The following is a 27,927-nucleotide window of genomic DNA, read 5'->3' on the forward strand; positions in this document are numbered from 1 at the left end:
AAAAATGGGGTGGAGGTAGTGAAGGAGGGTGGGAAGGAGGGTGACGCAGAAGTGCAGGAGTTAGGCACTGGAGATAAATGCTGCACTGCGTGGGGAGCTTGGTCCATAGAACCACCGGCCTGGGTCCCAAGGCTCAGCTCTGCCACTAACTGACTGAGAAGGCTGGGGCAAGTTGCCTCCTCCCTGGGCGTCAGTCCCCATCTGTGAGATGCTGGGAGCCTCAGACATCTTATTTTGCTCAGGTATCAAAGGCTGGAGGAAACACCCTATGTAGGCAACCGCACCAACAACGAGACTGGATCAGACTCCAAGAATGCCCCAAACTGTGTATTTAGCCAAGTGGTGATGGCATCAGCCCTCTCACATTTTGCAAGGAAGGGACCTCTGGCTGTGGAATCTCAAAACCGAAACGTAAAGGTATGCAGGCCGAGACGTGTGAGATAATGGTAAGGATGCAGGCTGTGGAGCCAGATGGACCTGAGCCCGAAGCTTCTACAGCTTCTGTAGGTCATTTTCAGTCAGCATTTTCAGACAGGGACAGAAAGATGAAAGTACCTGGTTACGATGAAACAGACCTCAGGGTTACACAGATCAGGGCCGGGTACCCACTCTGCCACTCGTATGCTGTATACACTCAGGCAAGCCACAGTGCTCGCAGTCAGCCTGTCTCCTCCTCGGTGAAATGGGCATGAAGACCCACCTCACTGAGCTACTGTGAATGTTAAACGGAATAATGATTTACAGATTCTTAGCACAGAGTCTGGTGGACAACTGACCCAATAAGAAGAGGCTCCCACCTACAGATTCCTCCTCACCCTCAAAAATATCAGGATCATTACCATCGTCACCGTCATTATCGCCGTCACCACCATCACCATCATCAGCCTGGATGAGGCAGCTTTCTCTTTTTATTTTGGTGGTTTCCTCTAAAGGCTCTCACAGAGCAGGAGAGCTCTGTTCTGTGTGGCCTCCGAGAGAAGCTGGGGTCGACAGGCTTATGCTATGGAGAGGAGGTGGGGAAAAGACGGGGTCAGAACCAGTATGCATCTGGCACATCCTTTCTGTCTGTTCAAAGCAGTCACTGTTCCTTGTTTTAGAGGCTGGGTATATCGAATTGAATACAACAAAAGTATATAATGTGTAATGTTATAATAATATATACATAAGACATTCATAACATAGGCACGTATGGAGTAGATTCAAGAGACCGGGGTGAAACGATGGAACCAGCTATTTAAATATCTGGGAGAAGTGCATTCCCTCGGGTGCTGAAGCAGAACTGGGCTTGGAGGACAACAAACAGGCCGGGTTCGGTGAGTGAGGGGTGGCAGGAAATGGGAGAGGTAGGCAGGGGCCAGATCAGAAAAGGTCTAGGTAGCGGAGAGGATATTAGATTCCTTCTAAGTACGCTGGGAAAGCCATTGGGGGTGTTATTTGGGCAAGGGGTGATGTGATCTCATTTTTATTTTCAATGATAATTCCAGCTGTTGTGTGGAGAATGGGGTTGGTGGAGATGCACGAGTGGGGACGCAGAGACCAGTTTTGAGGCCTCTCACATCTCCAGGTGAGGAATGATGCTGGCTTGACCTAGCAGGTTGGGTGAGGGGGTTGAGCTATTTTTGAATGATGGATACATTTTCCAGGGGGAGCAGACAGGATTTGCTGACGGTTTGGATGTGGATATGAGAGACAGACCTAATCAAAGCTGACTCTGAGTGTTTTGGACTGAGTAACAGGGTGCAATAGTGCCTTTTCCAGGACCGGACAGACTGTGGGAGGAGCAGGGTGAGGGAATAATGGCTTCGGTTTCAGACATGGAACATTGGAGATGCCCATTAGCCTTTCAAATCTGGGCCTTTATGAGGTTGGGGCCGGAGCTGTGCGGCATTTAAAACCACGGAGCTGAATGAAATCACTGCGGGTGTGAGAGGTCTAAGGATTGTGCTGTGATGCCCTCTGACATTTAGAAGCCAGAAAGTGAGGAGGATCCAGCAGAGGGGCGTGAGCAACAGCTGCCTATGAGGGAGGCAGAGAACCAAGAGCCAGTGTTGTCTTGGAAGCCAGATAAAGAAAACATTTCTAGCGGGAAGGAGTGACCAGCTGAGTTCCACAAGACAAAGGGCCCAGCAAATGGAGATTGAGAATTGGTCACTGGAAATTGGGCGAGTTGGAGGTTGTCAGAGACATTGACGAGAACATTTTAGTGTGTTACTGGGAGGGAAGGAGGTTGAAAGCCTGGTGGAAATGGATTCAAGAGAAAAAGGCAGTGAGAGATGGGGGGTGTTGAAGACAGGTGACTCTTTGGAGGGGTTATGCTATAAAAGGTGAGAAGGAAATGGAATGGAAGCCAATTCATTTAGAGGGGTGAGGGAAAGTGTTTTGTTCTGTACTGTCAGATGAGCTATTTTAAAACATGTTTATACTGATGGGCATGATGCAGCAGAGGAGAGAAATTGCAAGAGCAAAGCTTGTAATGGGAGGCAGGAAGCCAGTGCCCCAATGCAAGGACAGTCCAAATTGTGGGGGCCCGAGCCCATGCCATTTGGAGAGGCTTCTTTGAGAAAAAGAATCCCAAGTCATGAATTGAAAATTAGGTATGAAAGTGAATACTTGGTATGAGAAAAGAAATCATCACAAATCAACAGTGCCTTAAAGATGCAAGTATCTTTCTTCTGAGATCTCTTCAGGCCAAGATTTCTCAGTTTCTGCAAGATTGACGTCTTGGGCCAGATAATTCTTTGCTGTGAGAAGCAGCCCTGTGAACTGTAGGATGTTTCTTCCAACAGAATCCCTGTCATCTACCCACTAGAAGGGGTACCAGTACCCTTCCCCACAATTGTGACAAATAAAAACATCTTCAGCCATTGCCCACCACCACGTTGAGAACCATGCGTTAGGTGATTGACTTGGTATGTTTACATACAAATGCTCTTGGTTCCAATCCCCATCTCAAACATTCTACACCCCCCAGGAGCCTCCACGCTGACAGGGGCCAAACAAGTGAAGGTCTCTGGAGCCCAGACGTCTCTTGCTTCTGATCAATCCATCTCTACTTGAGTTGAGTGCTTGCAGTAAGATTGGAGCAGGGAAAGCACCCATCGTAAAAGAAGGGAAGGCAACGTCTAGATACCAGAGTAAGCTAGGAGACTCGAATCTTCTCATTAGTTGTGTTTCTCAACTCAGGGAAAAGCAAGGGCATCCACTGGGAGAGATGGTGGGAGACTGTATCAGCAGGGAGGGGAGGAATGAAATAGTCATTCTGTAGAGAGAGAGTGGACTAGGATTCCTATGAGACTCTCAATGGATTAGAAGTGAGGTAGAGAAATAAGACCACTTCTAGTGGCTTGCAGATAACATAGGTGCCTTATAAAACAGCACATGCCTAAAAAAACAAACACAAACAAAAAACACAAACAAACGACGGTGCATGCAAAAAACAAATAAAAAAAGCACAAAACAAAACAAAAAAGCAGTGCATGCCTCATTGTGGAGCTGTCTGCCCTGTCATAGGTATTCAAGCAGCAGTGGCAGGTCAGATCAAATAAGCCTACAGGGACTTCTTGTGCTGGGATTCAGTGATTGTACAGCAAAGTGACCTGATGCCCAATAGTACACCAAGCAGAATTACTCTTAGCATCTTCATTCACAGGAGAGTAAGATCAATCCCATAAAATAATGGTTGAGACCATTGGCCCTAAGTGGGGGCTTCCCGTGCTTCACCCCATGTAACACTCACAACCAGGTAAGGGAGGTTAGGTCACTTATCCATTGTCACACAGCTAGTAGAAATGGTATGACCCAAACGGAGGAGGATTGTACAAAACGTCTGACCAGTATTTCTCATTATTGTCAAGGTCATGAAAAATGTGAGACTGAGAAACCACCTCAGACCCGAGGAGACTGAGGACACATGATTATTAAATGCAATGCCGTATCTTGGATTGGATTCCGGAACAGAAAGAAGGTATTAATGGAAAAACTGCTGATGAAATTCAAATAAAGTCTGGAGTTTAGTTAAATAGTAATGTACCGATGTTGGTTTCTTAGTTCGGATAAAGATGTCATGGCAAGGTAAGAGGTTAACAATAGAGAGAGGTGCTTACGAAAAATGTTCTTTGTAGGTTTCTTTTTTTTTTTTTTTTTGTAAATCTAAAGTTAATTTAAAATAAAAACTTAACCTAGAAACAATAATAACACAAACAGCAGCAGGACCAGCAGTGGCAACGACCATGGTGTGACTGACTCCCGGCATCACAACTCCAGGAGCTCTGCCTCGACGCGTAAGTTCAAGGCACTGGGGTCTGTAGGTGAGACCCTGTGTTCAACGTGGTGTGTGGCTAAGGCATTGGCGTGTACCGCTACAGGTGCGCTCCAGCCGAGAGGCGGCCTGGTCCAGTGAAGGTGATGAGGAGGTTTTGAATCCAGGGAAGTGATAATTCAGCCTCGGTGGTACCCCTGTTAACTGTGCGTCGCTGGAGAAATCGCTTTCCAGCTCAAATCTTTGGTTTCCGGCATCTGTAAAAAGCAACTGATAATCTGCCCCTCTCTGAGGCTTCCTGTGAGACTCCAAATGGAAACAGGAAAGCATTGCGCTTGGCACACAGTAGGTGTTCAGTAAACACAAAGTCAGCCTTCTTTTTTCTTAAGAGCTGAGAACCGAGAGCAAACCAGACCGCTTCCTTTCTGACAAGAACTTTTCATGTTTAATTTATAGGCTGGTTTAGGTAGCTGAATTTTCAATAATTCATAGGCTTGCTGTTAATATTTGTAGTTGTTGAATTCCTCTAATAAAACATTCAGGGATTTCTTTTCCCCCGAAGTGTATTTTGCCTGAAGAATGATTTGTTTTCTGAAATCTAGGACTTGGCTGCCCTTTCTTTATTTTCCTTTCTGCGTCTAATCCTGTCTATTGCCCATGGCAGAGGTGAGAGATGCCAACTTGGGTTTAGCTCGGTAGGTAAGGATGTGCAAACAGGGATGCTGATTCATTCACCTGTGGCTGGGGCTTGCGAGGTGTGTGCAGCTTATTAGAGTCTGTGTGGCGGTTATGAACACAGACTTCCTCATCAGAACTGGGTTAGAACTCGGTCTGCCATTTCCTTGCTGTGTGAGCTCACACAGGTAGCCTAACCTCTCTGAGCCTTTTTTCCCCTCATGTACAAAAACAGGAATGCTAACACTTTCAGTTTACTTTGCCTGCCAAGCTTCTGGATCTTTCAATTCTGCCCATATCTGTGGCACCTGCTTTATCTAATTTCTCCCAGCCTCAACCCCTACCTTGTGAATTTGATGTGGCAAACACTCCTCCCATTTACTGTGTTTTCTTCTCACCTGGCTTCGGGCCATTTTCACAAGACCCCCAGGCTCTTTCTCAGATAAAACCCCACTGGCTTGGTCCTTTCTTGGTAGCCTTGGGTTTGGGGAAAGGGAGAGGATTACTAGGACACGCTGTGGCATTTTTTTTTTTTTTTTTTGAAGGAGGCTCCGGCTCCCTTTCGAAGATGTAGAAGAGTCTGAAACACAAGGCAAGCTTCACAGGTGCCAACTGCATTGTTCAAAGAATATACTCTCTTTTATAGCACTTATATTTTATTCTCTACTGCCAGAATGGAGATACATGCTGGTTTCCTGCATTCATAATTGGGGAAGAACAGATGGGAGAGTCGCTGTTGGAATAATACTATCATTAAAATAATCTATACTGCTCGTAACTCTCGGGCGTGTGCGAGAAGGTGAGTGGGGCCACGTGGACCGAGCTGCTGCATATCCATTCCTCACGAAAATTATGGGGCGCTCATCCTTGGTAAGATCTGAAGATTCACATTCTCTCACAGAATACCTCTGTGGGTGTATCTCTAGCTTCATGGACCCCAAGAAAAGAACAAGAACAGATCGCTGGAAATGTTTCCTTAAGTAAAAGGTGGGGTAGGCATTCTGGATAGAAAGAACAGAGCCGGCTAAGGCATGGAGGTTGGAGAACACACGGTGCTTTCAATTTGATAGTAAGTAGAGGGGCCTGGATGGGACACAGTCCCTGATAGGAAAGGCGTGGGGGTAATGGCTGGAAGGAGAATCTGGGGCCATGGTGATGAGATGTTTGAATGCCAAGGAAGCCATTGAATGTGATGGTGTGGTAGAAAGAGCATTGGACCATGAGTCTGATTAAGTTCAGGCTGTTACTAACTAGCTATGCGAACACTGGAAAGACACTTATCTTTCCGGGGCCTCAGCTCTTCATCTGTAGAATGGAAATAAATAGATGATGCAAGTAAATCTTCAGTACCTTGAAAGACAATAGCTCTGAACTTCTGAAGAACCATCTAATACCTGAGTCTTTTTTTCTTTCTGGCCACGCAGGTCAAGTCTAAACGAAGCTTATGCCAGTCGTTGTCGTTGATTAATAACAACAACAATAACAACAATAACAACAAAATAATAGTTACTCTTTACTGAGGGCCTACTTTGTTCTAGGCGGTGTATTTTACTGACATATTTCAATCCCGATCATCGTCATCAGAAGCCCATCATGCAGAGGTGGCCACTGCCCTTCACATCTGAGACTCAGCGATAAGACAGTGTGCACGTGTTGCCCAGTGCGAAGTGGCCGGGCCGAGAGCCATGGCTGCCTTCACTGGCAGCTGCCCTCTCCTTCCTAGTCCCATTCCACAGCAATCGTGGCACCCCCCGAGGCAGACAGTACTGTGGAGATGTTTAATGTCCACCGGTTAATTCAATCCTTCACAACTGCCCTCCAAGGTAGATCCTGGGATTCCATTTTACAGATCAGTACACTGCGGTTCTTGGAGGAGAAATCCCCAACCCGTAGCCATAAAACCAGCACATGACACAGTTGAGCTTTGCCCTCAGATGCACCTCGTATCAAAGCTCCAGACATGTCCTTGAGACATTTCTGTGCTCAGATTCACACAGGTGGAGCCCTGGATTGGGGGGCAGCTCCACAACCCCTTTCTCCAAAGTACAGGGTATTCTTTGCAAACTTTTTTTCTCAAGGACTCCCATTTTGCCAAACTTGCAGACTGCCCTCTCCTGCCCTGAGGACCATTCTCCGTGCAGACACCTCAACGCCATTGTTGAAAGGTGACTGTCGGCCGGTATCTAAACATGCCTGGAGCCGCAGTTTTAGAAGTACTACAGAAGACTGAGCAATTCCCATGGTGGTGACTGGCCTTCTCCTTGGGGAAAAGACTTTTGACCAGCAGATCAGCACACAACCCAAGTTTTAGAAGGTAATTTTTCATCATTGACTCTTCAGAGGGTCACCTTATTTCTGTACATTGGTGTTTCATACTGTTACCTCCCCCGACCCCGGATGGCCCACCATCAAGGAAAAGTGCCTGCAAAGCCCTTTGGACATCAGTTTGGGGCGTCTGCGGTTGCAAGGCCGGGAGGGAGGGAGGAAAATGACTGAGCGGCTGCTTTATGCAAATTACCTCAAAAGTGTCCAATTGCAGCTCTGCAACGCAGGAACTATATAATTTCCCCCATTTTACAGAAGAGGAGACTAAATTTAGAAGGGTTTAAATATCTTGCCTAAGATAAGTGATAAGTGATGGAAGATAGATTGCAATCCAGGTCTTTGGTCTTTCTCACATCAATAACCTGTACACTTTTTTGCTCTATCACATGTCCCCTGTACTAGGACAAAGCAGATGTGGCTCTCTCATCTCTCACCTCCATCCTCACCTTTCTCACTCATCCAACTTTTCTCATTATTTTTAGGAAATACCATTGTTTCAGCCATTTGGGCAACAAAGGTGCTGATTTCACTCGGGAGATTTTTTTCTTGCCATTTTTTAACTTAAATGACAAGGGATTCTGTGGGCTCCTGTGGATTGCAAAGACCCCAGTGACACGGACCATGTTCTTGCCACCCACAGAATCTTTCCATGTGTTGTTCCCTCTGCCTGAAATGCTTTTCTCTTGCCCCTTTCCCTCTTGAATCCTATTCCATCCTTTAGATCTCAGACCAATTGTAACTTTCTCAGGGAAGCTGTCCCGACACCCTGTTGAGGTTACCCTCCCACCCCCAAATCTCAATGAACTCTCATAACATGACACTTTCTTCTCTGGGACGTAGCTCAGTTTGCAAGTATTGATTAACTGGTGAGTTGTTGGATTAATGCCAGCCTCTCTCACTAGACTATAAGCATCCATAAGGGAGGGGCCACATCTGCTTGGATCATGACTGAGTTCTCAGCCCCAAGCACAGTTCTTGGAACATCGTAGAGGCTCAGTTAGTGTTCAGTGAATGAATGAATGATGAATGAATGCGTTAATGTACAGATGCTAAAATTCCTCATTCTGGCAACAACAGGATTTCTTAACTAGTGCTTTAAAGAGGAATAGCTTTCTCCTTGCAGCTTGTGAGCAATGCAGAATCTCAGGCCCCATTCTGAACCCTCTGAATCAGAATCTGCGTTTTAACATGGTCCCTAGACACATCCATGACTGATCAACACTGCAAAGGAGGAAGGAAGGTAGAAGGGAAGCGTGAAGTAGCCCATGTTAATTAGTCAGCTAATTGGCTAACCAATTAATTGGGTAAAATTATATGAACACCAACTATGTACCTAGTGCTGTACTGGGCCCTGAGGCTCTGGTATGAACACAGCGGATACAGTGACTGCCTTAGAGGGTTCCCCACACCTGCTCAGACGGGCAAGGTATCTAGAGCTACCAGGGTAGACGGAGAGGACTCTCATTGGCCCAGGGAGTAAGGAGCGCTTTCTGCAGGTGGTGACAAGGAATGGTAGGGGGGAGGGGCAGCTCCCTACACAATGGAACTTCCTGTCACATGTCACCAGGCTAGAAGCTGGCAATGGGTCAGGGGGTTGTTGCAGTAATCTGGCTAGAAATGTGAGCAGTTCTTTAGGCCCCTGTAGAATCTGCCCTCCAGCTCTTTCTTGCATGCTGATGCCTTCTTATAAAACCTGCCTAAAATATCCTGTGAATAAATAATGGCCACATCACATGGGCTTCTCTCAGTCTCCTTTGCTCTTTTGTTATTTACATTCTACCTCCAAATGTCAATCTTCCACCTTCTTCTTGTCTCTGTCTATGTTATCTTCCCCCTTCCACTACTTCCCTTCCTAGAGTCTCTCTGGCACACTCATTACATGGACTATTACGCAGCCATTTGAAATGATGTTTTCAAAGACTATACAATAACATGAAATATACTTAGTTTTTAACAGGAAGTGGGTTACGAAATCATACAAACACATGATTATAATCTTATAACTATAAAAATATAATATATAGTTAAAAATAAAACAACACAAAGCAAAACTCCATAATGTATCAATCAATATTTATGTTTGCATGGGGCATTAAAATACTTTAAAAAATTTTCTCTATTTTCCATTTTTTATGATGGAGGATTTCTTTTATAAATAGAAAAACAAATAAATATCACAAGTTTAAAAGCTGCTGCTGTTTATTTACTATGCCCATTTTTTGGACAGTTTAACTTTCCTGAACCTTGGTTTTCTCATCTATAAAATGGGGCCCAGAGTTGTTCTTCCCACACGGTGTTTTGAGATTGTGTTCAATGAGTGCTTGGCACAGAGCTTGGCACTAGAGTCAAGGCTAAACCTATAGCAGTTATTATCCCTGTCTGACCAGTGCAGGTTTGGATTAAAGAACAGGACAAGTTTGATGTGGTAGGTGGGATGGAGGTTGGAGGCAGGAGGTCACTGTTTATAAGTCCTGAACTTTAGAAGGAATTTGCTCCTAACTGGCTGAGTGACCTTGGTAAGTCCTGTCCAATCTCTGAGCTTTTGTTTCCCCAAATGTTGAAGAGGAACATAACCTCCATGATCAATAGAACTTCCAGTCACGTGTCTAAAGGTAATAATTCAACTCCCCTGGAACTCACCCTGTGAATACTTTCATGGTCCTAAAAATTCCACTGGACAAATACCATGACATTTTTCAAATTTCTTGTATCCTTCTGATATGTGTGGACCTGTGACTAAAGGTCCATCTCTGTTAAGGTCAGGAGGTCTCATACTTGCTTCTTAAGCGCTACAAGGCCCCTTTTTCCCTGCTGATCACAGAACAGTTCTTGGAAATTCTTAGACCACAACAATTGTTTTTTGTTTTTGTTTTTTAAATCATTTTGATATGTTATGAATGGGGTGTGGTGGTCCCTAGTTCGTGGCTGGCAAGAACCCCCCTTCTTGCTTTTTGCAATGCAGCTGTTAAAATTGACAAATCTTGTTCTAACACTGCCTTCTAGTCCTCTCAACACAGTAAAATGGAGGTGGGGGCTGGATCAGACGCGCTTTTTGGCTCTAACAGTCTCTACCTTCCCCCCTGCCCCCCACCCCTGCCAGGACAGCAGCAGTTTGGGTAGATGAAGGAGGATATTTTCCTGAGCACGTAGCTCCATCTCAGAAGCAGCCCCTCTCTCTGTCCTCCCCAAGTCGATCTGTCAGGCTCAGAGGAGCCAGGCCAGCTGGCTCTGCTCTACACGGAAGCTATAAATAATTTTAATGGCATAAAACCTGAAGAGTTGTTCTTTAGCTCCTGTAAGAGGCACCATTAACAGGGAATAATTTAAAGGGGAGAATACGAATGGGGCTGACTGATGGATCAAAAGAAAGGGAAAGATGGGAACCACCAACGTTCAGCCTCTCTTAAAAGACCCTGGGTCAACGTCCCACCTGTCTCTTGCAAGCCCCACTCATGCTCATGACGCTTTCTTGCCTTAGAACGTGCTTTAATGTGTTCTACATACTGTGTTAAGCTCTTGACCTCATTTCACCCTCAACTAGAATGTGGTATGTCCCCCACATGGGCGGGGCGTTATGTGGTTTTTTTCACTTGCACCCCCATTTTCTAGGACAGCACTAGTGCCCCTGAATGTGCTCCTTAAGTGCTCGGTGATATAATGGATGGTGACTATCCGAGGTCACTAGGATTACCGCCTCCATTTTACAGATGAATAAACTGGAGTTCTTGGAGGTCAAATTACTTGTCCAGGGTCATTCAGCTAGAAAGGATTTGGGTCTGTTTGGCCTCGAAGCCTGCCTTATTTCAGACCCATGCCCATGCAACCTTCTCTACTTCCCTGTTCAAACCTCCTCGGTATTTTATATTGGGCCATGTCCTTCTAGAAGTCTTCTTTCATCACTTGGAAAGGTGGGACTCCCCTAGGAATGGGACAACTCACAGCCCTCCTGGTCCTTTACCAAGTCCAAAGCCAACTTCCCCAGAAGGCCCCTTTTGATCTACCCTGAGCTGTGCCTCTCAACACGTCATACCTGGAATTGTTGCTGTTTACAAAGTATGTGCCCATAACAAATTATAAGCTTCTCAAAGAAGGCCTTGTGCCTGATTCATGCTGTGTAATGTCAGAATGCCTAACTCCTAGTGGGTTTTTAATCAGTATACTATGTTTAATAATGACTAATTTAACCCTTGGAATCATATATAGCTTCATGGAGCAATTTGGCAGTGCCTATGGAAATTTAAAGTAACTTTCCTTCTACCATGTAATTCTACTTGATAAAACCTAAAAATACTTAAACAAAGGCACAGAAATACATGAACAAGGATGCTTACAATAGCATTGTTTATAACAGTAAAAGAAATACAATAACTCTAAGGCCCATTTTGGAAGGTGGTTCAACAGATCACGATACAGCAGTACTATGGCATAGTACTTAGCTGTGAAAAAAGAATACTGTAGCTGTGTGTGCACTAACATGGAAACATCATTAAACCTTTGTATTAAGTAGGAGAGGAAGTTCCAGAAAACGTATACAGTGTGAGCCTATCTTTTTACACATATAAATGCATATCAACAGTTCTGGAAGTAAAAAATCAAATTGCTTAGCAGTGGGTACGTTTGGGGTGGACTGTAAGTTTGGTGAATGAAGGGTTTCTGCTTTTTCACTCTGACAATACTTATTTTAAAAAAAGGGTGACTTAATAGACTCATAAGACATAAAGATTGGAAGCGACCTTACAGGGGCAGACGCGGTGCCAGAAGCGGTTTATGCTGGCTGAGTATTCATCATCTTTGTACATACGCTTCACTTGCACCTCAGAAAACACTGTGAGAGATAGGGACCAGCAACACCACCTTACTGATGGGGAAAATAATGTTCAGACTCACACGCAGCCTGTCTCTATCTCCAGCTTGCCCTCTTCAGGAGCAAGAGCACAACACTAAGGTTCTAATCAAAGTTCTCTTTGTGGATGAAGACGTGCAGACCTGGGCGGGCTTGCCCAGCTGGACAGAGGTCAGAAGCCCGGGGCTCCCCTGTGTGATCTCTCTCTCTAATTGCTTCTCACATCTGGAGGTTATCACCTCCACCAGCCAATTTACTCTTTGGAGGGCAAGCCTGTGCTTTTTGTTTCTTTGCCTCCAGGTCAGGGCTGATCCTGTTTCTACAATGAGATATTTACTCCATGATGGGCCAAGTCAGCACTTACATGGCTCCTCATGACCTTCTATCTTCCCTAGGCAGAATCAGACCTCTGACTAGGGAAGAGTGGTGCCATCTGCATTTTTTTTGAAAAGAGGTGAGCGAGCAGGAGAGAGCTGTAGGAAACAGCTCCTGTTTTGTGATATGACCACAATGTTCGTTGATCAGGTTTGGCAGGGCTATCCATCAGCTTTTGCCCCTGAGAACAGTGATTGCTTCAGGGCCTCTAATGTGTGGCGGGTCTGCACTGGGCGTGGGGCCATCTCAAAAAGAGCTAGAAGGTGGGAATCAAAAAATAGAATCTTTACAACGCAGACTTGGGAGGAACCTTATAGCAGAGGAGATTTAATACAACTTCTGATCAATGTGAGGGATTTCTCTGGATCATCCCCACGGAGTGGTCACCAGGCTCTGCTCTAGTGACAGGGAGCTAACCATGTTGCAAAGGCGTGTGCTCTAATCTTGAACAGGTCTCACTAGGTGCAAACCCTTGCTGGTGGTGCCAAGACCTGCCTCCCCTAAAACCTCTTCCCTGAGATAACAGGGCTGGAAGCTTCACCCCTGACTAATGTATGACTTAGGACAAATTGCCCAAAGTTCTGAGGAGACCTGAACTCAGAAAATCCTTTGGATTTAGTTTCTCATTTCACAGAGGAAAAATGAGGTCCAAAGAGCAGATGATGTATTAAAATCCAAGTCTCTTGATCCTCGGTTCCATGCTAAAATAATGCACCCAATTTGCTGCCTCAATATAAACAAACAAACAAACAAACAAATAAATAAATAAAGAATCATTCTCTCAATCCCAGTTACCAAAATGTCATATCATTTATTTTAGGTACTCTGCCCCAAGCTCCAGCCCATGTACCATCACCACCACCCACCACCACCACACCACCTTCATCATCATTATGGTATAGGGATAATGACCCCAAAATATAATATATGTATGTGTGTGTGTTTATATATATATTTATATAAAATATAAATATTATTTATATAAAATATAAATACATAAATATAAATACATATATATATATATAAAGACAAACACACACACACACACACACACACACAATATGTCTGTGTATTTATATTTCTATTTATATCTCCAGGGATTTCTCCAGGAAAATGGCTGGAGAAATTTTTTTTTTTTTTTTTTTTTTTTTACAACACAATTACAGTCTGGGACATGCAGTCAAATGGCGAACCCCATGCAAGTCCAGAGAAACAAAGTGGTGGAATGTTCTTTTATGAACTTGGGAGGAGTTGCTGTAAACACAGAGTCCATTGGAGGAAATTGAAAGTTCAAAGTATAGTGACTTTTCATTGGCTGAGTTATGACGGTCTCTCATTGGCTCAGTTGTTATTAGGTAAAGAGGAATCTTTTCTTTCTCTTGCAGAGGCAGTTAAGTGGTGTCACTTCTTGTCAGATGTGCAAGGTATGTCTTCCTGTTGGGGTCAGTAATGTGAATTGAGTGACACATGTGTGAGAGTTCTCTCTTCTAGCCTCCCAACTCCATGTTAAATAAAGTTTCTGTTTATTAATTTTCACAGTGATTATATACTGAGTGTCTCCTACATGCTAGGCATTCTCTTAAGTGTTTTACATTAATAGCTCTTCTTAAGAACCTTGTGGGAAGAGTGAGGGATCTCCCAGTGAGAGGACAAATGCCTACCTATCGTGGTTATCTTACAAGTGGCTTTTTAATAAAGCAGAAGATGTGCTTCTTCCTGCCATACTTTATCGTTTGGGGTTTGTAGTCTCAGAGGGATAGAAAAGTCGGGTGCTTTTCCTTTGCCTTAAAGGAAATGCAGATGTATGTGTGTGCATACAAACACACACATGCTCGTGCAGCCTCCCTGATACACAGATACATTAAAAGGAGCTTGGGGCTGGCCCCAGGAACTGCCTTCTCATTTGGAATTATCTACAGTCTCTAAGGACTTCTTTGAGTTTCCCAAACAGACCCAAGCCTGGCCCAACTGTTCTTTTTTTCCCCCTTTTTTTTTGGTACATATTGAAGGCCATGATTAATGACTAAGAAAGACCAAGCTTCTCAGTGCCCCACTTGGATCATATGTACCTTTCCTTCCCTGTACCACTTGCTTTTCTCCTTCCACACAAAAGGACGGACATACACACACACACACACACACACACACACACACACACACACACTCAGGAATGAGCATGCATATTGGAAAGTGTCCAATGTCCCCTCATTGTCCTTAGGGTCAAGTTGAAATACCCTACCCTGGAAATAAGGTCCTTTATGATTAAGTCCCAAAACTTACTTCCTCCATTCTTCGTCATCTTCCATCCAAAGTGGTCCACTGCCCTTTGCTCCCTGGCTGGAATGCCAGTCCCTGTACAATCGCCAAGGCCTAGTTCAAATACCACACTGCCCATGACACCAGCAATGAGGTTCCTAGGACTCCTGCTGTAAATGCTCTCTCATCAGAGCTCTTAGGACCATTTCTTACAGTGGCTCAAAACACACATTGATCTCAATAATTTATGCAGATGCCGGAACTGTTCCCCCCTCCCCCACGCTCTAAATCAGAGATTTCTTCTGGTCCTTCCTATAACCTTGGCAGCTTCGTCTGCTCTTGCAGGAACCTCTACTTCCCCCTTCTTCTTTTTGTTCCCTGACTTCGTGTCATCAGGACCCATCTCAACACCTTCGCCTTCACAAAACAAGTGTGGCTGCTTTGGCATTGCTATTGTTTTCCATTGGTATTACAAGAAATGTTTGACCAACTCTCTTAATCATACGAACCCCTCTGTGGCAGACTCAAACACCCAAGCTCCTCAGTAGAGAATACTCCGAGGTATTCAGTTAGCTATATGCAGTTCGCTATAAAAGAGGGAGACAGCCATGAGGCCATTATTCGGAAGTAAAAGCAAAAACCAAGATGCATAAGAGAGCAGGAAGAAAAGAGAGCAGGCAATCTGAGAACAGTGAACTGCGATTTATAAGTTTTGGGGAAACGAATTAGTTGGAATATAGCAAAGTGGACAGCCTGAACTGCTTATCCTGGAGCAGGCTGAATGCAAGTACCAAAGATATTCATTCCCATTGTTTGTGGATAGTTCAGAAAATCCTGAGTGTTTAGTCGAGAAGTGTAGAAGCCAGGGTGTCTCTGTCTCCTTCCATCAGCACCTCTACTCTTGTTGGGCCAGCTCACTAGAACCTCTCCCTAAGGTCCATGGCTTCTTATATCCCACAAGGTTGATTTCTATGGTTAAAGGACATAATCCATGTGGAGCGCTTAGTATATGAACCTGTCACGTGGTTGGTCATACAGTGATAAACGTAGAGCTGTGTTTAGCCCTACAATCATTGAGCTTCTTAGTATTTTTGTATTTATTGTTACTAAAGGGAGCTGGTGGTTTTGTTTTTCTGGCTTTTGCTGGTATTCGGGTTCCTTCTTTAGCCGCTCTGGTAACTCACTTGTGTAACAACACACTCATGAGTATTCATAGAACATATCGCTTTGGATACATTGGCACCATCTATTTGAATTGTCTTGGCCACAGTGAATATATAGCTATGACAGAAATCTGCCCCAGACAATCCCTTTGATACCTGCTGGCTCCCAAAGAATGACGTATGGGCTCCACTGGGCTTTAACCCCTTGTCTAATCAAGTGCTACCTCCCTCTCTGAGCACAATCATCTCAGGTGGGGGTCTCTGCCTCCCTTGTAGTTCCTATTTCACGATCATGACTGTGGCAGACGCTTAGTGTATGTTGCTGGAATAAATGAGTAAGTGATTGAAAATACTCTTACACTGCTTTGTTGTTACATACAAGTGGCTCTCGGTGCAAACAGCATGCAGTGGAGCATTTCCTTCCCTGGAGACCATGCCCACTTAGCTTTGGCCACAGTTCTCTCCACACACCGTTTCACACTTGTACAACCCATTGTATCTCCCCCTTGCTTTCAACTTGCTATAGTTCAGCATTTCTTATGACGCTCCACAGCTGGCTCAGCTTCCCTTCCCATCACTGTCCCCCGTCTGCTAACTGCCTCTCTCTTCCAGATAATGCTAAACAGCTACCATTTACTGAGTACAAACTATGTGGCAGATATTTTATGCGCAAAACAGCGCTGGGTCCTCACAATAGTTCAATAAGTAGGTCTGTTACTATCTACACTAAAGATGAGAAAAATGAGGTTCAGAGAAGGAACGTTACAAGCCTAAGAGAAGTAGCTGAAATGCAAGGTCAGCTGTGACTGACACCACGTCCATCAGTTTAATCATTACACTATATTATGTTTTCATATAGAAACAAGAAACAAGAAAAATTCCAAATAAACAACCTAACATTGTATTTTAAAGGACAAGGAAAAAAAAAAAAAAGACCAAATGAAACACCAGGTCAGCACAAGGAAGGAGATAATAAAAAATTAGAGCAGATTAAATGAACTCGAGAACAAAAAGACAACAGAAAAAAATTAATGCAACAAAGAGCTCATTCTTTGACAAGATTAATACAATTGACAAACCCCTGGCTAGACTCACTAAGGAAAAAAGACACAAGTAAACAAAATCAGAAATGAAAGAGGAGAAGTTATGACAAATACCAGAGAAATACAAAGGATTGTACGAGAACACTACGAAGGACTATATGCCACCAAATTCAATAACCTAGAAGAAATGGACAAGTTCTTAGAAACATATAGCCTTCTCAGACTGAATCATAAAGAACTGGAAAATCTAGACTGATCAACAGTAAGGAAATTGAAACAATCATCCAAAACTTCCCAAAAGCCAAAGTCCAGGACCAGATGGTTTCACTAGTGAATTTTACCAAACATTCAAAGGGAATTTAATACCTGTCCTCAAACTCTTCCAGAAAACTGAAGAAGAGGCAATACTTTCTAACTCATTTTATGAGGCCAACATTACCCTGATAAGAAAACCTGGCAAAGATCATACAAATAGCGCTCGCTTCAGCAGCACATATAGTAAAATTAGAAGGATATAGAGAAGATTAGCATGGCTCCAGCATAAGGATGACAGACACACAAATTCGTGAAGTGTTCCATATATTTTTTAATCACTTTGTGAGGGCTGAAATGTCTAACATTTAATATTACATTGTTTTGTACACATGAAACTAATTTAAAAAAAGAGAGAGAGAAAGAGAGATGGAAAGAGATGAAATAGATAAAATAGTTGAAATAATAAAAAAAAGATAACACAAATAAAGAAAACTACAGATCAATATCTCTGATGAATACAGATGCAAAAATCCTAAATAAAATACTAGCAGATCAAATACAATAATACATTATAAAGATTACACATCACGATTAAGTGGGGTTCATTCAAGAGGCGCAAAGATGTTTCAACATATGCAAATTGATCAATGTGATACACCACATAAAACACAGGACACATATCATATGATCATATCAATAGATGCAGAAAAAGCATTTAACAAGATACAGGTCCATTTATGATTAAAACACTTAATAAAATGGGCATAGAAGGAAAGTACATCACCATAAGAAAGGTCACATATGACAAACCCTCAGCTAATACCATACTTAATGGTGAAAAACTGAAAGCTTTTCTTCTCAAATCAGGAACAAGACACAGATGCCCCCTATCACCACTGTTACTCAACATAATATTGGAAGTCCTGGCTAGAGCAATCAGGCAAGAGAAAGAAATAAAAGGAATCCAAACTCGGAATGAAGAAGTCAAATTATTACTTTGTGCGCAGATGAAATGATTCTTTATATAGAATACCCTAATGTCTTCACCAGAAAACTGTTAGAAACAATAAACAAATACAATAAAATTGCAGGATACAAAATCAATGTACAAATATCCACTGTGTTCCTATATACTAACAATGAAATATAAGAAAAAAAAAAGAAAAGAAAAAAAAAGCAATTCCTTTTGCAATTGCAACACAAAGAGTAAAATACCTAGGGATAAATTTAACAAAGCATGTGAGGAACCTATACACTGAAAACTATAAGACTTTATTAAAAGAAATTGAAGACACAAAGAAATGGAAATATATTCTGTGTTAATGGATTGGAAGACTCAACATAGTTAAAATGGCCCTATTACCCAAAGCAATATACAGATTTAATGATATCCCCCCCCAAAATCCCAATGGCATTTTTAAAAAAGAAATAGAAAAAAAACAACAACAAACAAACAAAAACCCAAAAGACCAAAACATCAGATTTGTATGGAATCACAGAAGACCCCAAAGAGTCAAAGCAATCCCGAGGAAAAAGAACAAAGCTGGACTGCCTGACTTCACTTTATTCTACAAGCAACAATAATCAAAAACAGCATGGTATTGGCAGAAGAAGACGACACACAGACCAATGGAATAGACTTGAGAACCCAGAAATAAATCCACATAATATGGCATAAAAATTTCAACAAAGGAGCTAAGAGCATACAATGGAGAAAAGAAAAGCTCTTCAATAAATAGTGCTGAAAAAATTGGAAAGGCACGTGCAAAGAATAAAACTAGACTGCTATCTATCACCATATACCAAAATTAACTCAAAATGGATCAAAGACCTAAACATAAAACCGAACCAATAAATTGCACAGAAGGAAAGCATAGATACTAAACTTATGGACCTTGGGTTTAGAGAGGATTTTATGAATTTGATCTCAAAGGCAAGGGAAGTGAAAGCAAAAGTAAATGAATGGGACTATATCAAACTAAAATGCTTCTGCACAGCAAAAGAAACCATCAATAAAAAAAGAGGCAAACCAAACAAATGGAGAAGATATTTGCAAACAACACCTCTGATAAGGGGCTAATATCTAAAATATATAAAGAACTCATACAACTCAACCAAAAAAACAAACAATCCAATTTAAAAATGGGCAGAACACCTGAACAGACACTTTTCCCAAGAAGGCAAACAGCCAACGGATATATGAAAAAAATGCTCAACTTTACTAGCTATTAGGAAAATGCAATCAAAACCACAATGAGATACCACCTCACACCTGTTAGAATGGCTATTACCAACAAGACAAATAGTAACAAGTGCTGGAGAGGTTGTGGAGAAAAAGAAACCCTCATACACTGCTGGTAGGGATGTAAATTGGGACAGCCATTATGGAAAACAGTATAGAGGTTTCTCAAAAATTAAGAAGAGAATTACCAGATGACCCAGTATTCCCTCTTCTTGGTTATCTACTCCCCAATAAATCTGAAAACATTTACCTGGAAAGGTACCACTATGTACCACTATGCTCATTGCAGCATTATTCACGGTGGCCAAGACATGAAAACAACCAAAGTGTCCTTCGACAGATGACTGGATAAAGAAGGTATGGTACATATATACAATGGAATATAACTCAGTCATAAGAAAAGATGAAATACTGCTATTTGCAACAACATGGATGGATGTTGATATTATCACGCTAAGCGAAGTAAGTCAGACAGAAAGAGTCAAGATCCATATAATCTCACTCATATGTGGGATATAAAACTGAAAGCAACAAACAAACAACACAAAAAAACAAAAATTCATAGACCCAGACAACAGTGTGGGGGTTCCAGAAGGTAAGGGACAAAGTGGGGTGGTAGAAGAGAGTAAAGGGGATCAAATACATGCAATGGAAGGAGAAATGACTCTGTGTGCTGGACACAAAATGCAATATATAGAGGATGTATTATAGAAGTGTACACTCGAAACCTAGACAATTTTGCTAACCAATGTCACCCCAATAATTTTAATTTTAAATTTTATAAAATAATAATTAAAAACCCAACACTGATTAAATGCTTCAGGTATTTGAGGAAAAGGGCACGTGTGGATTTGAAGGCTAATGAGCAGTGACCACCTCTGAGCTCATATTTCCTCACACATCGTCACAGGAACAGCTCTGCCTCCTCTAACCTTTATACATGCGTCCAGCTTCTGTTGCAGATACTCAGGCCCCCCACATGCAAGGCAGAAAGCTGGGCACTGCTCGGGTTGCAAAGGGTAGATGATATAACTCCTACCTTCCGTGAATTTACAAAGCAACGGAGAGATGAGGAAAACAAAGAAAGAAAAGAAAACAATATGAAAAGAGTTGACTGTTAGGATACTCTTAGAGAGGCAAAGACTGGTGGAGATGCAAAGAAAGGTGTCAGGAAGGGTAAAGAAACATTTATTGTAAGCCTGCCATTTTAATAAGTGCAGTGACGAAAGTCAGGGCCATTTTAAAGCACCTTGTATGAACTACGGGCTGTTCATAGTCCGCCATCACCCTCACAGGAAGTCAGCAAAGTAGGAATTCTTATCTTGGAATGCTTTGTAGGGATTTCTCCCAAACCCAGGCAAATACAGTTCACAGCACCTTTGGGAGACGAAATGTCACTTTGTTCCCCATTGTCTAATATGAACAGCTCTTTGCTAACTAATTGAATTACCCTGGCCCACAGACTGATAGACAGATGCTAAAAATGGTTATTGCATTATTAATTCGCTCCAGCAATTTCACATTAAACCTATACTGTTAATAATTTTCCCCCTTCTATTTCTTCCCTCCTAATTAGACTATTTTAAACTTTGAAAGACTAGCCTTCCCATGCTAAATGGAGGCATTGGGCAAATTACATTTTTGATGGAATACTTCTCTGATAGGCCAGCAAACGACACTGTTGAGTTGTTAATTATTGTCAGAGTTCCACATGATGCCTCCTAATGAGGCAGTCAATCTTAACTGTCAGTCCCCGAATATTAACGGAGCCAATGGGATGTACTGGGAAGAATGCTTGCTGGAGGTCCAAGCTGTGCAGTTGGCTGGCTGCACATGGAAGGTCGGTGACTTCCTGTTGTTAGAGCTAATGGGGACTTGTGGTGAGAGTAAGGGGTGGGCAGTGAAATAAAGGTGACAATAGCTCCATGGCATCACTGGGCACCGCTGGGATGGCCCTCTTGGTTCGTGCACAGAATTTATCACTGCTGGCCTGGCTTTGGAGATCTCAATAGCAAGACTGTATGCTTGGAGTTCTTGGGGAGCTGCCAAGTATGAGGAAGTGGCTGTTGAAGAGTCAGGAGAAGGTACCCAAGTTAAGTCTGCTGATTTGGGCCCACAGTGACCCGGCCTCAGGTTCCAATGCCGGCTGGTGTCTTGGGATTTAGTCCTGACTTCAGCATGGGTCACGCTCTGGGGCCAGAGAGATGTCAGGTTTCGTTCAGCAAGGCTGGGGTGACAAATGGGTGTCACCCACACGGGTGTCACATCCAAAATTGGGTGTCAGAGAACCCTATATTTAGTCTGGGATAAAGTGAAAGATCAGTAGAAGGGCAGAGAAGGGAGAGAATATGAATTTGATTCAATAAATATTTACCGAGCACTTGGTATGCATGATGAAGACTTAAGTTCCCTGTGCAAACTCCCAGGACAGACATTTTCGGAGGCTCATCCTTGACCTTTACTTCTATCTCACAACAGCTCAGTCCTCCCTCCCTCTGTTAGATTGCTTCCTGTGGCTCTGATTTTCTTTCACCAGTGCTTCGGGAATTCATTTTCTTTTCCATCCCCATTTTCTCTTTCCCTGGTCCATTGCTCACTGGGTTACCTCCACAATCTAATTATTACTGGGTGTGTCCTCTCCCACCATCTCCTGCTGCGACCTCTTTGACCTCATGTCCTATTACTCATTCTTTGAGAATGAGTCCATTTATCTGCTGGCCAAATTTGGACCAAATAAATCTCTTTCTGGATAGCTTCAAGAGGAACAAAAAGATATAGCTTATCTCCCCCTCCTCTCTTCTTTTGAAAGAGTCTAGAGATATGGGACATCCAGTGACACAGAAGAAAGAGGAGTCATTTACTCTGCTTCGCAAAGACACCAGCCAGGCTCCCTTCCTCTCCTGTGAGCTTTTGTTTTACCATCTCTGAAACAGCATCAACCTGCTGACATATCTGGCAAGGTATCTGGACAACACATGTGGTTTCCGTCTTCCTGGGCCTCTCTTCTCCAAGCCTTGTCACCCCAACTGATATTTAATCTTTACTCTTGGGTATATCTGCCTATCCCTCCGATGACGTTATGATGATGCAGATATGGGCCCCAGATGGGGACACGGAGGTAAGCGACGGAAGCCTACAAATCCTAGCAACACGTAGGGAGTCGATTCCTAAAATGAAGACTGGCCTCCCATCTCACTGGAAAAGGCATGAAGGCAGATTCTTACCCATGAAGGGGCAGCAGGCAACAAGTCTTTGAATTTGTATAGGTTTGAAGAATGATTTCTAGGTTTTAGTTTGCAACTTTTTGGGGAATATAATTAACAACAACAACAACAACAACAGCAAAATGGAATTTAACTTTTGAAGATATAATTTCACCACTTTGCTAAATTACAATTGATGACACAAATACTTATTGACAGCTTGCAATTACTACACACCATTTTAGATATCAAGGATACCATGAGTGACAGACAGGCAAGATTTCTGACCACCAGGAACTTATATTCTAGCTTGGGAGGCAAAGAGCCAACAAGTAAATCAATACCTACCTACCTACCCACCTACCTACCTACCTACCTACAATGATTTCAGATGACGACGAGGGATATGAAGGCCATATCTCTTTATGTCATAAGGAAACAAGAGAGTAATGATGAGACAGGCGTATGTGGGTTTGGGCAATGTTAGGGAAATAGCAAGAAGTAGATTTGAGTCAAGATCTCCATGCAGAGAACCAGCTAGATGGACATGGGTCAGGGAGTGCATTCCAGGCAAAGGTAAAAGCACCACCAAAGGGCTTAAGAAGAAACAGCTTGGCAAGTTGCAGGACCAGAAGTAACATCATTGGCTGGATTGTGATGATGCGTGGTTGGGTGTAGTGCGTGTGAGTTTAGAGGGGCAGAACCTTAGAGGCCATGAAAATAAGCTTGGATTTGATGCCAAGGTCAATCCAAGATGCTGTTATAGACTTTTAGCTGGATTCAGGTGCTTTCTAAAGATTCTCATTGAACACGTTTTCTAGGTGAAACTCAGTACCAGGTGGTGGGTGTACAACAATGAAGTAGATGCGTTCACCACCTTCTTGGAGTGCTGTCTAACGGTGGAGACCGACACACAGCCAGGTATGTGATAGGACATAAGGACAGTGACTGACTGAGGGTGGACCCCAATGGATCCTCTTTCCTTCTTCTATAGTAATAGACATTTTAGTTTGGTTTCTACCTCCCCAGAATAAAGATCACAGTTCCCAACCTTCCTGGAAGCTGGTTGTAGCCATGAGATTACTTTGTGGCTAACAGAATATAGGTAGAGGTAAATTATAGCAGCTCCTGTGTTCCTCCTTGGGAGACAGTTGGTTTACATTCTGCCTCCATCCTACTGCTTCAGGCAGGGATGCAATGGCTGCAGTGCCATCTTGGAGCACACTGAAGAGAGCCAGACATTATGGATGAAGGAACTGGCAAGATCCTTGTGGGGACAGAGCCCCAAAAAGCAGTTTCCAGGCTCTCGGCCTCACATAGAAAGGTGCTGGCTCAGGTAGTAAATGGCCAGCGACTGTGATCAAATGGCCAGCAGCTGTGGCTAGTTGGCCGTCAGCTGTAACCAGTGAGCCATTAGCCATGAATATAACTGCCGTGGCTAGGCTAGGAGAAGAGGCTAGCAAAGAGAAGGAGGAAGAAGGGGGAGCTAGCAAGAAGATGGTGGCTGAGCCTGCAAGCGGCACAGTGAGGGTTGAGAATTGTGTTGTTCCTGGTTCCTGTGTCTCCAACCCAGCCGCCAGCAAGAGTATAGTGGTGTGACTCCCCTGCCTATGGCTCCGTGGGTGTTCCTTTTTGGCCTCACCATGTCCTGCGTTCTTGTGTGGGGGGCGGGACCGGAGACCCCGCCAGACGCCCCACAGGACAGTTGGCGAAGTCGGCAGGATCCCCTGCACTACAATCCTGCATCTCTAAGTACTCCTGGAGTGAAGAGAAACCATTCCGGCCTGGGATTCTTACCTCTGAACTTTCACCCAAGAGAAATCCACCTCCATCTCATGTAGAAGCGAGTTTGATTTGGGGTTTCTGTCGTTGAATACAGAATCCTAAGAGTTACATGTTCCAAAAAAAGGAGGCAGAGATTTTTGTTTCATAGGCATTCAGAGAGACAGGAATGAATCCCAGCTCCTTTAAAATGAAGTGAATGAACTAATCAGAAACTGTTTGGGAGACAATGAGGAAAAACTGAGGGTTGCTAGATGGGCGGGGGGGGGGGGGGGGGGGGGGGGGGGGGGGGGGTGGGGGGGAGGGTGAGGGGATTGGAGGGCAGTCGGTGACCACAGGATGGCCACGGGGTTTGAAAATTAATCTGGGGAACGTAATTTGGTGGTTACCAGAGCGTAAGGTGGTTGGGGGGTGAGGGATGAGGGTGAGGGGGATCAAATGTATGGTGATGGAAGGGGAGCTGACTCTGGGTGGTGAACACACAGTGTGATTTATGGATAATGTGATACAGAATTGCACAACTGAAATCTATGTAATTCTACTAACATTTGTCACCCCAATAAATTAAAAATAAATAAAAAAAAATAAAAAAAATAAAATGAATTTCTTACATTTACTCTGCGCTTCTTTCTAATTTCTTCTCATTACCTGTCCTCCATTCCTCCCAGCTCAGTGCTGCAGGAATGGCTAAAACTGGCTCTCTCTGAGACCTCAGGATGGTTTTGTTTTTGCTTCCTTGCCTCCCCTCTGGCCCGCTTCAAGTCGACAGGGAAGCAGCCAGGATGAAGGTGAGCACACGGCAGACCCTTCCCGCAGAGAAGTCGGGCGATTCTGTCTAATGTTTTTGAGACAGGCAGGCCAAGACATGTTTGGATTAGAAACAGGAGCACTTAAGCAATTAAACCAGGGCATTCCTTTTACAAGGTGGGAGGAAAACCGGATGAAAACAGAACCTAACAAACAGGAGATGGCAACCTTTTGGAAGCTATTACTTATTGGCAAAGATCGTTCCTGAATTTTAAAGGGGAGCAGGGGGGAAGGCCAAGAAAAACTCAGCATTGACTAAAATATCACCATTTAAACACAACAGATAGAACATCCCAATTATACTGGAATCCACGTGACTATGTAAGAGATGTTACACAGGCAAGAAATAATACTGAGAGGATGATGTGGATAGTCTGCATGACTGTTCTACACTGCTTCATCTCCTACCTAGCTAAATAATGTCTTCAGGCAGAGGGAACAGTCAAAAAATTGAACGATGGGTACACAGGGCCCACCACCAATCAACAGACCTGAATATGGTGGGGTCCTCTGTTGTGTCAATTGATAGGCCTTTATTTTCTGGATCAAGGAGGCATTTGGGGGTCCCAGCAGAGGGCTGGGGTGGTCAGGGGCACTGAGGGGCTCCGGAAGCAGCTATTTAAGAACTGGTCTAGATGCACTTTGATATTTTCACAGCCATATCCCAGTGTGCTGTGGCATAGCTGCTGAGTGCCCTGCTTCCACACATGAGAAACTATTGCTCCAAACAGGTACCTTGATGCCTCGGATCAAGAAAGCGCTGTTCCTTTTCTCAGGTGCCTCGGAGGTGCCCATGTTCTGCAAGTTTTCTTCCCAGTCCCCTAAAGGGCCCTGGAGTACCCATCAAGAGCAATGCCAGCTGTAGCTAATGCACACAAAACACTTAGCAATTAACAGAGCTGAGAGTGCCATTAAGACAATCTTACGAGGAAGGCAATACCCCAATAAGCCTCAGAGCGTAATGAAGTTTAGTCAGCCTGGTAAACACTTAAGTGATGGCCTTGTAAAAAAGTGGCTGTGAATTCATTTAGCTCTGCAGGCTGAGGCATGGTGCAGACAAATGATGGTCGTTCCATTTTTTTCTGTTGACATTTATATGAACCCCTGGATACGGTGGCTGTTGGAAAAATAGGTTTAGTTTTCTAGACTCAAGCTGTTATGCATGCACAATGCAGTTCTTTTCCTGTCTTACTTGTGCAGACTTGGGGAAGTCACTTACATTCTCAGAGCTTTTATTTTTCTCACCTGTAACGAGGTTTGGAAAATAATACTCACCCTGCTAGGTTGTTGGTGAGAGTCATTACGAAAGGTGCCAATCAATGGTAATTCCCTTGGCAATCTTCATGTGTGTGCTGGTGGAATACACACTTCTAGGTCTCACACTTTAAATACAACAAGATACTGAACTTAACTCCAAGGAGGTCATTTCACCATTCAATCCATTGGAGGATGAAGGATGAGAGAGCCCAGTGCTCAAGAACATGGATTTTAGAGCTTGATACACCTGAATTTGAGTCTTGTCCCTGCTATTTTACAGTAGCTGTGTGATCTTGGGCAAGTCACTTAAACTCTCTGAGCCTCAGTTTCTTCATCTTTACCATGGGAACGATATTGCCTAGCTCATAGAATTGTTGCGAGAATTAAGGTAATGTATGGGCCTAGCCAACCGAAGACACTACATGTGAGCATTTTAAAATATTCCAGAAGCATGTTCCTCCTGGGGTCGCAACTGGACTTTGGGAAAGCATACGGCTTCCAGTCACACAGCATAAAGCCGTCTAGCAGAAGAGGATTCAAATTCCATTTCCACCCTTTACTGGCTGTGTAACAGGGGCAAGCCGTGTTATTTCTATGTTTCACTTTCCTCCTCTGTGTGATAAGAAAGCAATTATTCCTCTGTTTGGGGTTATGCATGTTCTACTTTCTTGTTTTGAACATTAATTACCTGATGTATTTATTTAAGGCTTATTTATGCTTACCACGTTCCAGGGACTGTCTTCACACTTTACAACTGTAACTCATTAAATTCAATCTTCATGTCAACCCTTTGAGGCAAATATTACTATCATCTCTACTTTATAGATGAGAAATTGAGTGCGGGGTGTTGAGCAAGTTGCACAGATCACATGGTTAGTGAGTGGCAGACCTGGGATTTGATCTCAATATAGTCTGGCTTCGCGGTTGGTGCTCTGAATCACCAAGCTGTGGGCCACTAGGATCACCACCCCTACAAGCACCCCTACAACCACCCTTACAAGCACCCGACAACCACCACTACAACCACCCCTGCAACCACCCCTACCACCGCTACCGTGACCACACTCAGGCACCTAGCATTTACAGGCATAGCCTCTTTTCCTTCTCACAGCAAGCCTGCGGGATGGGGTAAATGACGTGCCCAAGGTCACGTAGTGAGCCAGTGCCAGTGTATGCCCTTGATTTCGGTCTCTCTGGCCCCTATGCCCATGCTCGTAGGCACCGTGTTAGACTGTGGAACCTGGGGATGCCCATAGCACATCAGCAGGCACATAACGGACATTCTCCGAAAAGGCGTTTCTCTCATCCAGGATTTTTCAATCTGTAAAGGTTGGATTTTCTGACCTCCCTGGAGCACGTTGGTATCCACCTTTCCCCCCTATCTAATTTGAAGGGGGAATCTGGTGGCTTTAGAAAAAAAACGAGTCCATACACATGTCCACT

At 43.6% G+C, this 27,927-nt stretch overlaps 1 protein-coding gene and 1 non-coding gene across 6 annotated transcripts in view; one reads left to right on the forward strand and one right to left on the reverse strand.

The window, feature by feature from the left end:
* ASTN2 (astrotactin 2) overlaps positions 1-27,927 on the reverse strand; it is an 836,425-nt gene that overhangs the window by 380,313 nt on the left and 428,185 nt on the right. The gene's annotated exons all lie outside the window — the stretch shown is intronic.
* On the forward strand, positions 17,413-17,523 carry LOC117032589 (U6 spliceosomal RNA). The gene has a single exon (XR_004424770.1). It is a non-coding gene; the product is annotated as a U6 spliceosomal RNA (small nuclear RNA).

Source organism: Rhinolophus ferrumequinum, chromosome 12, assembly GCF_004115265.2.
Source record: "Rhinolophus ferrumequinum isolate MPI-CBG mRhiFer1 chromosome 12, mRhiFer1_v1.p, whole genome shotgun sequence".
Classification (NCBI taxonomy): Eukaryota; Metazoa; Chordata; class Mammalia; order Chiroptera; family Rhinolophidae; genus Rhinolophus; species Rhinolophus ferrumequinum.